Source organism: Bos mutus, chromosome 6 (assembly GCF_027580195.1).
Source record: "Bos mutus isolate GX-2022 chromosome 6, NWIPB_WYAK_1.1, whole genome shotgun sequence".
NCBI lineage: Eukaryota > Metazoa > Chordata > Mammalia > Artiodactyla > Bovidae > Bos > Bos mutus.
The window spans coordinates 84,172,764-84,184,284 of NC_091622.1; the positions used below are offsets into that span (position 1 = coordinate 84,172,764).

An 11,521-nucleotide genomic window follows, 5' to 3' on the forward strand; every position below is an offset into this window, starting at 1 on the left:
CTTCCTAAGACTTTAATCACTGGTATCACCCTATACCCCACTTCTGTTGGGTGAAGGGCAAATTATCATGAGAGGGTTTTTTCCGTTTTTTTAAAAAAATGAGTAGAAACCAAGGAAGAAAATTTTAAAACATAGGTTTAAGATTTATCTGCAGATGAGTCAAAACGCCCCAACTTGTCTACATTTTAATAAATGTCAGGCAAATTGAAGTAGTTTCTGTCCCAGTAGCTGCCTGAATAAAGCCAGTCCTGGGCTCCGCTGTAGGGATTAGGGCCTTGATGGAACCACCTCGTCTTCCAGTCCTCCTCCGACTTGGACCTGTTCTTGCGGGCCGCTCTCTGTTTCTCCTCGAGTCGCTTTTTTTCTTCACTAGCTTGATCTATCTCCCCGTTCTCCATGGCTCTGATGTCAGGCCGCAGCTTGCAGTCTGTCTTAGGAATCACGCTCTCCATCTCCTTGTCTACTTCATTCAAAACCATTGCAAAGCTAGTAAAATTGTACATCTGGGCTGAGTTCGGAGGCCGCGGGGCTATTCGCCACAGGAGAACGCTCCTGGGGATGACGAACACGCTCTCAGAATCCGGCATTGGCATTTCATCCGACTCCTCAGAAGCGCTCACCTGTTTGCTGTTTTTCTTCTCTTCAGTATTTTTCTTATCATTTTTTTTGTAAGCATCAAACGTGGCTGGGTCAACACTGTACGAACATTCTGTCCATTTCCCGTAGAGGGCACGGAGCTTCTTTTTGCTTTTATCTTGAATGTAGCCTTCAACTTTGTGTAATTCTTTACCAAAAAGGCCGCACGGCTTAAAATTCAACACACATTTATCCCCAGTCTTGTGGTTTGTGATCTCCACGTTGCCGTACTGCTCAATCCAGAGCTTTCCCACGATGATGTTGTGCACACAGCACGTAGGATTCGTCCACGTATATGCTTCATTGTGCTCAAGAAGCTCCAACGTGATGGTTCCTTTGGGTTCTGCTTCTACGCTCTTCCCCCAGAACTTCAGTTTGGGATAGATTGAGCCATGAAAGATGAAATCATTGTTTAATCCTTCAGCATGAAATGCACTAATGGGTGGGTGATGGCTGACCTGCTCAGAGATGAGTCTGAAACCAAGGTCATCTCGAACTAACTCGTAAGTCTCTCCCAGGAGTGGGTTGAAAGGCTTTCCAGTGCGTTCCCACTGCGAGGCAACAGCGGAGACAGCAAATGCAGCCACACACTGCATCCTTTCCACAGGATCAGCGAGCGAACTGGCCTTGTGGATGAGGTATGTATGCTCCATATAGTCAGTGAGTCGCTGGAGGAAGCTCAAAGGCTCATTAAATATAACTGGCATGGTGATCTTGGAGAGTTCCATTCCGATGCATTTTCTGAGGATGCTCCAGATACTGAAGTCATTTCTGGAAAACATACGGGAAGGCAGGCTTGTTCTGACAGTGCATCATAAAACTCGTCCTCACTAAAGATGCTCAGAGGCGGGGAACCTTTAACCAGAGACTGCTCTAATTCGTGATGTTCAGTGGCTACAGTCGCCAGCGCTTCTGATAAAATTTTGTTTTTTTCTTGTTCCTGTTCCAATTTAAAATTCCTCACCTGGGCCGGGGTCGGGGCTCTCCCCGGCGGCGCGCTCCGCCCGGCGCAGCTCGCAGCTCTTGCAAGAACGCGCTCGACCCGTCCCTCCGCCTCCTCTCCAGCCCAGCTGCGAGGCGCGATCCAGGGCGGCACCGCAAGGGCTCTCTAAGTCACCTTCGCGCGGCCCGCCCCCGGCTCCCGGCGAGGTCGAGCAGGGAGAGAGGCGCGGCCCAGGACTAGCGCCCGGGCCGCCCGAGGTCCGCGCTGGCCCTTCGGCCGCACCGCCGCCCTCCGGGACTACAGCCGGCGAATGAATCTAATTCTTTATTGTTGTAGTTCTACTACATTATCTGTTTACTCCAGTCAGACTTTATAGGGAATTATTTTAGTTTAGTCATTACTGTTTCACTTCTCTATGAGCATTAAGAAAGAATTATAATATAAATGACTTTATCAGTTGGTCAGCTCTGTAATTTTTATGCCTTACTTTAAACTCTTTCAGAATTTCTAAAACACTCTAAATCATTAATCACTGACATTGAAGAGTCTGGTATTATGGTTTGGAAGTTCTGTAAAGCAATCCTTTGAGTCCTATTTATATATGACCCAGAGATATGCCCATGTCGTTACATATTTCAGTGACCATATTGCTGAGTTTGTTTACATATTACACCCTTTGCCCTGAGCTCATATTGTATGATCAATGTCACAGTCGGCTGTGCTATATGCAACTGCTGTGAGGGACTCTTGCCATCATCTCAATGGGTACCCCAGAGAGCACCTGTTCCCCAGTGGGACAACATTATCCTGATACAAAATAAATAGGAACATCACAATAAAAAGCTATAAGACAATATCCAGGATGAATATACATGCAAAAATTCTCATCCAAATATCAGTAAACCAAATTCAAGAATACATTAAGAGGACCATATAGCATGACCAAGTGAGATTTATCCCTGAGACGAAAGGATGGTTTAACATACCAAAAGCAAATATAATACTTTATACCAATAGAATACAAGACAAAATAACTTGATCATCTCAGTAGATGCAGAAAATGCATTTGACAAGACAAAAAAAATCCTTTTATGATTAAAAACCCTCAACATACTGGATATAGAAAGAACATACCTCAATAATAACAGCCATATATGACAAATCCGAAGGTAACATTATACACAATGGTGAAAAGTTAAAGGTTTTTATCTAAGATCAGAAACAAGACCAGGAGGCCCACTCCCACACTTAGTCAGTTTAACCTAGAAGTTCTTGCTAGAACAATTAGGTAAGACAAAGGAATCAAAGGATCCAAATCAAAAAGAATGAATAAAAATTATCACTTTTTGCAGATGACAAATGTTTTTTTGTATAGAAAATCCCAGTCAACCATAAAACTGAACTAATCAACAAATTAAGTAAAGTTGCAAGATACAAGGAGAAGGCAATGGCACCCAATTCCAGTACTCTTGCCAGAAAAATCCCATGGATGGAGGAGCCTGGTAGGCTGCAGTCCATGGGGTCGCTAAGAGTCGGACATGACTGAGTGACTTCCCTTTCACTTTTCACTTTCATGTATTGGAGAAGGAAATGGCAACCCACTCCAGTATTCTTGCCTGGAGAATCCCATGGACGAAAGAGCCTGATGGGCTGCTGTCTATGGGGTCGCACAGAGTTGGACATGACTGAAGCCACTTAGCAGCAGCAGCAGCAGCAAGATATAAAATCAACATACAGAAATCAGTTGGATTTCTGTATACTAACAATGAAACATCTGAAAAAAAAGTATCTCATTCACAACAGCATCAAGAATAAGAAAATAACTATAAATAAATTTAACCATTGAAGTGAAAGATCTGTATAATGATAACTACAAGACTTTGTTGAAAGAAATAGAATAAAACACAAAGAAATAGTTAAGTGTCCACACTATCCAAAGCCAAAGATAACACACCTCTCAATTTCAAATTATAGTACAAAGTTACAGTATTTAAAATAATATGGCATTGGCCTAAAAATAGACACATAGGACAAGGGAACAGAATACAGGATTCAGAATTAAATCCTTGCATGTACAGTCAACTAATATTCAACAATGAAGGCAAGAACACCCAATCTTGAAAGGTTAGTCTCTTCTTTCTCTTCTGAGGAAACTAGATTAACACATGCAAAAAAAAAAAAAAGAATGAAATAAGACCTCTAACTTACACCACTCACAAAAATTATTCGAAAATGGATCAATGGTTTAAATATAAGACCAAAAATCATAACACTCCTAAAAGAAACTCTTATTTTTTTTTTTTGATATGACATCAAAATCACAACAAAAGAAAAAGAAATCAACTAAGTGGAACTAAATCAAACATAAAAGTTTCTGCACAGCAAAAGAAACAATCAGTAAGATAAAAATGCAACCTACAGTATAGGAGAAAAATATTGCAAACCACACATGAAAAGAGGCATTAACATCTTATTTATATATATATTTATAAATAGTAAATAATATGTATTATTTATATATAATATATAATATAAATAATTATATATATAACTCATACATCTCAATAATCAAAAAATTCATTGCAATTAGCAGATAGACAGGATAGATTTTTCCAGAGGTACCCAAATGGCCAGCAGGTATATGAAGAGATGTTTAACATCACTGATACTCAGGGTAATGGAAATCAAAACCTCAATGAGATACCATCTCACAACTGTTAGAAAGTCTACCATCAAGAATATAAGCAATACATGTTGATGAGATGTGGAGAAAAGGAAATGTAAATTGGTTGAGTGTCTATGGAAAACAAAATGAAGTTTTCTACAAAATTAGAAATATATCTATTACGTGATCCAGAAATTTCACCTCTGGGTATATACCTAAAGAAAGCAAAAGCAGTGTAGTGAAGAGATCTATGCTTCTATGTTTGTTGCAGCATTATTCATGGAGCCAAGGGGAAAATTCCAGTCCCTTATAATGAAAAAATAAAATGGCTGTCTGAGCAGGCCTTAGAAATAGCTGTGAAAAGAAGAGAAGCAAAAAGTAAAGGAGAAAAGGAAAGATATACCCATTTGAATGCAGAGTTCCAAAGAATAGCAAGGAGAGAGAAGCCTTCCTTAGTGATCAATGCAAAGAAATAGAGGAAAACGATAGAATGGTAAAGACTAGAGATCTCTTCAAGAAAATTAGAGATACCAAGGGAATATTTCATGCAAAGATGGGCTCAATAAAGGACAGAAATGGTATTGACTTAACAGAAGCAGAAGATATTAAGAAGAGATGGCAAGAATACACAAAAGAACTGTGCAAAAAAGATCTTCACAACACAGGTAATCACAATGGTGTGATTACTCACCTAGAACCAGACTTATTGGAGTGCAAAGTCAAGTGGCTTTTAGGAAGCATCACTATGAACAAAGCTAGTGGAGGTGATGAAATTCCAGTGGAGCTATTTCAAATCCTAAAAGATGATGCTGTGAAAATGCTGCATTCAATATGCCAGCAAATTTGGAAAACTCAGCAGTGGCCACAGGACTGGAAAAGGTCAGTTTTCATTCCAATCCGTAAGAAAGGCAATAACAAAGAATGCTCAAACTACCACATAATTGCACTCATCTCACATGCTAGTTAAATAATGCTCAAAATTCTCCAAGTCAGGCTTCAACCATAGGTGAACTGTGAACTTGCAGATGTTCCAGCTGGTTTCAGAAAAGGCAGAGAACCAGAGATCAAATTGGCAACATCCTCTGGATTGTTGAAAAGGCAAGAGAGTTCTGGAAAAACATCTGTTTCTGCTTTATTGACTATGCCAAAGCCTTTGACTGTGTGAATCACAATAAACTGTGGAAAATTCTGAAAGAGATGGGAATACCAGACCACCTGACCTGCCTCTTGAGAAACCTGTATGCAGGTCAGGAAGCAACAGTTAGAACTGAACATGGAACAACAGACTGGTTCCAAATAGGAAAAGGAGTACATCAAGGCTGTATATTGTTACTCTGCTTATTTAACTTACATGCAGAGTACATCCTGAGAAACCCTGGGCTGGATGAAGCACAAGCTGGAATCAAGATTGCAGGTAGAAACATCAATAACATCAGATATGCAGATGACACCACCCTTATGGCAGAAAGTGAAGAGGAACTAAAGAGCCTCTTGATGAAAGTGAAAGAGGAGAGTGAATAAGTTGGCTTAACACTCAACATTCAGAAAACTAAGATCATGGCATCCAGTCCCATCACTTCATGGCAAATAGATGGATAAACAGTGGAAACAATGACAGACTTTATTCTTTTGGGCTCCAAAATCACTGCAGATGGTGACTGCAACCATGAAATTAAAAGATGCTTACTCCTTGGAAGAAAAGTTATGACCAACTTAGACAGCATATTAAAGAGCAGAGACATTACTTTGCCAACAAAGGTCCATCTAGTCAAGGCTATGGTTTTTCCAGTAGTCATGTATGGATGTGAGAGTTGGACTATAAATAAAGCTGAGCACCAAAGAATTGATGCTTTTGAACTGTGGTGTTGGAAAAGACTCTTGAGAGTCCCTTAGACTGCAAGGAGATCCAACCAGTCCATCCTAAAGGAAATCAGTCTTGAATGTTCATTGGAGGACTGATGTTGAAGCTGAAACTCCAATACTTTGGCCACCTGATATGAAAAACTGACTCACTGGAAAAGACCCTGAGGCTGGGAAAGATTGAAGGTGGGAGGACAAGGGGATGACAGAGGATGAGATGGTTGGATGGCGTCACCGACTCAATGGAGATGAGTTTGAGTAAACTCTGGGAGTTGGTGATGGACAGGGAGGCCTGGAGTGGTGCAGTCCATGAGGTTTCAAAGAATCGGACATGACTGAGTGACTGAACTCTAATGAACTGAAGGGAAAAAACCTAAGTGCCCATCACTTGATGAATGCATAGAGTAGATCTGAAATACACACACACACACACACACACACACACACACACACACACAGGCACAGACGTAGAATAATATGCATCCATGGGAAAGAAATTTTGTCATATTTGATAACATGGATGGACTTTAACAAGATTATGCTAGAATTTGTACATTCATTCTAGTCTTTTATCTACTTCTATAATTAAATATACATTATGACATGTATTTTGAAAATTGTAATCTAACTTATATTCTTTTTTATCCTACAGGAAAATTATGATCTTATTATGTTTGTTATTTTCCACTTGTTTCCAAATAAGTCTCATATGTAGATGATTTAGGGTAATTAAGGGTAAGTAAGGGTAAAAAAATTTCTTTGATAGTTCAATTATAATGGTATGATGTGCACATTGATACATTGTTTAATCATTGCTTAATATTGGATATTTAGATTGCTTCCTGTGTTGACTCTTATGAATTACTGCCCAAAATATTGTTTTTGCACATCTTGATTATTTTTTTCTGTATCATTTCATAGGAGTATATTGTGAAGCCAAAGGCTATATGCATTTTTAAGATTCTGGACACATTTTGCCAAACATCTTGTTTCTTCAAAAAGTACAGAAATTTTCTGAAAACCTAATAATTAATGGAAAAGGTGATAGTTTGAAAGAACCATTTCTCTGTATAATAAAGTCTTCACAGTCATTGACTTGGATTCTAATCTTGTTTCTCCGACTTAATAACAACACATATTATTACTAATTATTGTGATTTACTGCTATTTATCTTTCTCTTTTACCTTCTTCCTCTCCTGCTAATCTCTTCTCCTATTAGCATTGTCACTTTCCTGAAATGAGAATGGGGAAATCTTTTAAAAAATGGAGTTAGGTAGCACATAACTTTCACTAATCTTATCTCAGCTTTTGGACATGCTGAAAGTTACCAGAGATAACCCAAGCTTTTGTAATCAAAAATGATATTGTGTTTTACCTTTGAAAAAGATGTTTCATTTTTCCACCAGTAAGAGACAAGAAGAATTACTTGAGCCATCACAAAATAGTTTACAGATTAGATTCTTGCTTTCCTTCACATGGACTGTCATGTCATCCTAAACCAAAGACAGTTTTTTATAATTTGAAAATATGGGCAATTTTCAGATTCATGTATGAATAATTGTTTGGTCCTTATTACATGTGCAGAATTTATGGTTCTTATGTATGCAGTGTAAATTCTATCAGGAAGCTATGATGTTGAGACCTACATTCTTTTAAGGGAGATTTTCTGATGTTTTCTTTAGGCTTAGTATAGGCAGAAAACACCCGGTTATTAGAATAAATGAGAATAAATTCTTCCTTTTATTCTGTAAGATGTAAAACCCAGGAGTTTTTAGTGAGGAATGGTTTAAATGCTGGTGTGAAGGTGAGGAAATGTTGGATTTTGTTGCAAAAATTGTTAGGTCATACATTTCATACATTTATATTGTTGAATAATTTTTTTTTTAAAGCTAAAGCACTGGTGAAAATCCTCAACCCTTACAAAAAAAACATTGCATTTTATCTTGCTCATCTGTTTGGCAAAACCTTAAAAAATTCTTAACATTATAATTTTAAATTGAATATACTCATTAGACTCTTGAGAGTCCCTTGGACTGCAAGGAGATCCAACCAGCCCATCCTAAAGGAGATCAGTCCTGAGTGTCCATTGGAAGGACTGATGTTGAAGCTGAGACTCCAATACTTTGGCCACCTGATATGAAGAACTGACTCATTTGAAAAGACCCTGATGCTGGGAAAGATTGAAGACAGGAGGAGAAGGGGACAACAGAGGATGGGATTGTTGGATGGCATCACTGACTCAATGGAGATGAGTTTGAGTCAACTCTGGGAGTTGGTGATGGACAGGGAGGCCTGGCGTGCTGTGGTCCATGGGGTCACAAAGAGTCAGACACAACTGAGTGACTGAACTGAACTGATTATATTTCATTTAACTTAATTTTATTAAATGTACTAAAATTTTTGATTAACTTTATATTTTAACATAAAACATTAAAAAATTTACTTTTAAACAACTCCCTAGAATATCTACTCTCTAGGACTTTACTGGATTATATAATCTTGATGTATTGGAAAACTGATTTCTAAATATCAATTCACAAAGAAAATCCAAGTGGCTGGTGCACATTGGGCTATTGATAGTATGTTATAGTAACAAAATTACAATAATGACAATAGTTAATATTTCTTCTGGATCACTGAGTATGTGTCAGAAACATTTTAGGTACTGCATACCTACTAAAATTATTTTTTCCTAAAATGACAATATGAGGTTGGTACTGTTGTTATGTTAGTGTGCTTATATCTCTATGAACACTGTAGTCTAGTTTTCCATCCTTGTTGTCTGTGTCTTGCCTGCTAAATGATGGCCATTTCCACTCTAGCCCCTTTACAATCCAACACAGTGACTAAATCTTGTGTTTCTTTTAAATGTGATTATCTCTCTCCCTTTCTTAACCTTTTTAATTTTCTCTGTAGTGCTCCTACTAGATGTTTCAAACTCCTTATACTTATCTGTCTCCAGCTTACCTCTCTAACATCATCTGCTTCTTTACTCAGCCTCTTCCTGTTTAGACCAAACTTAGACTTCTTGGGAACTGTCATTACTACTCCACCTGTTTTTCTTTCCTGTCTTCCCCCCGCACATGCCCTATCCCTTCTGTTTTTTCCTAAATATCCTTCAGATCTCACCTTAATAACAGTGCCTCAGAGATAATTTCTGTGATTCACTCTGGATATTTCCTTAGTGTTGTGGTCTTTTCTTATTATAATAATTTTCACACAATTTTTGTGTGCTGCTATTCTATCTTTTACTTCCCTGGTGGCTCAGAGAGTAAAGCGTCTGCCTTCAGTGTGGAAGACCTGGGTTCGATCCCTGGGTCAAGAAGATCCCCTGGAGAAGAAAATGGCAACCCACTCCAGTATTCTTGCCTGGAGAATCCCATGGACAGAGGAGCCTGGTAGGCTACAGTCCACAGGGTTGCAAAGAGTCAGACACGACTGAATGACTTTACTTTCCCATTCTATCTTTCCACATAGAGTATCAGGTGGCAGAAACTGTGCCTACACATCTCTGCATTGTAGCACTTACTTCTGGAATATGCTAGTCACCATTATAATTATTTTTGAATGAATGTCTGATGCTTTATTATGTGTTCAATAATGAATTCATGATTTGATCAGCATATTCTCAAAGTCTCATGGGTTTCTCATTTCCCCAGGATACTCTCCTTCCCAGTTTATTCTTTTTTTTTTTTAACTTTACAATATTGTATTGGTTTTGCCATATATCAATATGAATCCGCCACAGGTATACATGTGTTCCCGATCCTGAACCGTCCTCCCTCCTCCCTCCCCGTACCATCCCTCTGGGTCATCCCAGTGCACTAGCCCCAAGCATCCAGTATCGTGCATTGAACCTGGATTGGCGATTTGTTTCATATATGATATTGTACATGTTTCAATGCCTTTCTCCCAAATCATCCTACCCTCACCCTCTCCTACAGAGTCCATAAGACTGTTCTATACATCAGTGTCTCTTTTGCTGTCTCATACACAGGGTTATTGTTACCATCTTTCTAAATTCCATATATATGCATTAGTATACTGTATTGGTGTTTTTCTTTCTGGCTTACTTCACTCTGTGTAATAGGCTCCAATTTCATCCACCTCATTAGAATTGATTCAAATGTATTCTTTTTAATGGCTGAGTAATATTCCATTGTGTATATGTACCACTGCTTTCTTATCCATTCATCTGCTGATGGACATCTAGGTTGCTTCCATGTCCTGGCTATTATAAACAGTGCTGCAATGAACTTTGGGGTACACGTGTCTCTTTCCCTTCTGGTTTCCTCAGTGTGTATGCCCAGCAGTGGGATTGCTGGATCATAAGGCAGTTCTATTTCCAGTTTTTTAAGGAATCTCTACACTGTTCTCCATAGTGGCTGTACTAGTTTGCATTCCCACCAACAGTGTAAGAGGGTTCCCATTTCTCCACATCCTCTCCAGCATTTATTGCTTGTAGACTTTTGGATAGCAGCCATTCTGACTGGCGTGATATGGTACCTCATAGTGGTTTTGATTTGCATTTCTCTGATAATGAGTGATGTTGAGCATCTTTTCATGTGTTTGTTAGCCATCTGTATGTCTTTTTTGGAGAAATGTCTATTTAGTTCTTTGGCCCATTTTTTGATTGGGTCGTTTATTTTTCTGGAACTGAGCTGCAGGAGTTGCTTGTATATTTTTGAGATTAGTTGTTTGTCAGTTGCTTCATTTGCTATTATTTTCTACCATTCTGAAGGCTGCCTTTTCACCTTGCTAATAGTTTCCTTTGTTGTGCATAAACTTTTAAGTTTAATTAGGTCCCATTTGTTTATTTTTGCTTTAATTTCCAATATTCTGGGAGGTGGGTCATAGAGGATCCTGCTGTGATGTATGTCAGAGAGTGTTTTGCCTATGTTCTTCTCTAGGAGTTTTATAGTTTCTGGTCTTATGTTTAGATCTTTAATCCATTTTGAGTTTATTTTTGTGTATGGTGTTAGAAAGTGTTCTAGTTTCATTCTTTTACAAGTGGTTGACCAGTTTTCCCAGCACCACTTGTTAAAGAGATTGTCTTTAATCCATTGTATATTCTTGCCTCCTTTGTCAAAGATAAGGTGTCCATATGTGCGTGGATTTATCTCTGGGCTTTCTATTTTGTTCCATTGATCTATATTTCTGTCTTTGTGCCAGTACCATACTGTCCTGATGACTGTGGCTTTGTAGTAGAGCCTGAAGTCAGGTAGCTTGATTCCTCCAGTTCCATTCTTCTTTCTCAAGATCGCTTTGGCTATTCGAGGTTTTTTGTATTTCCATACAAATTGTGAAATTATTTGTTCTAGCTCTGTGAAGAATACCGTTGGTAGCTTGATAGGGATTGCATTGAATCTATAAATTGCTTTGGGTAGTATACTCATTTTCACTATATTGATTCTTC

At 38.6% G+C, this 11,521-nt stretch overlaps 1 pseudogene; it reads right to left on the reverse strand.

Annotated features, from left to right (window-relative positions):
- On the reverse strand, positions 1 to 1,456 carry LOC102277169 (oxysterol-binding protein-related protein 1 pseudogene; annotated as a pseudogene).
- Between the last annotated feature and the right edge of the window lie 10,065 nt (positions 1,457 to 11,521).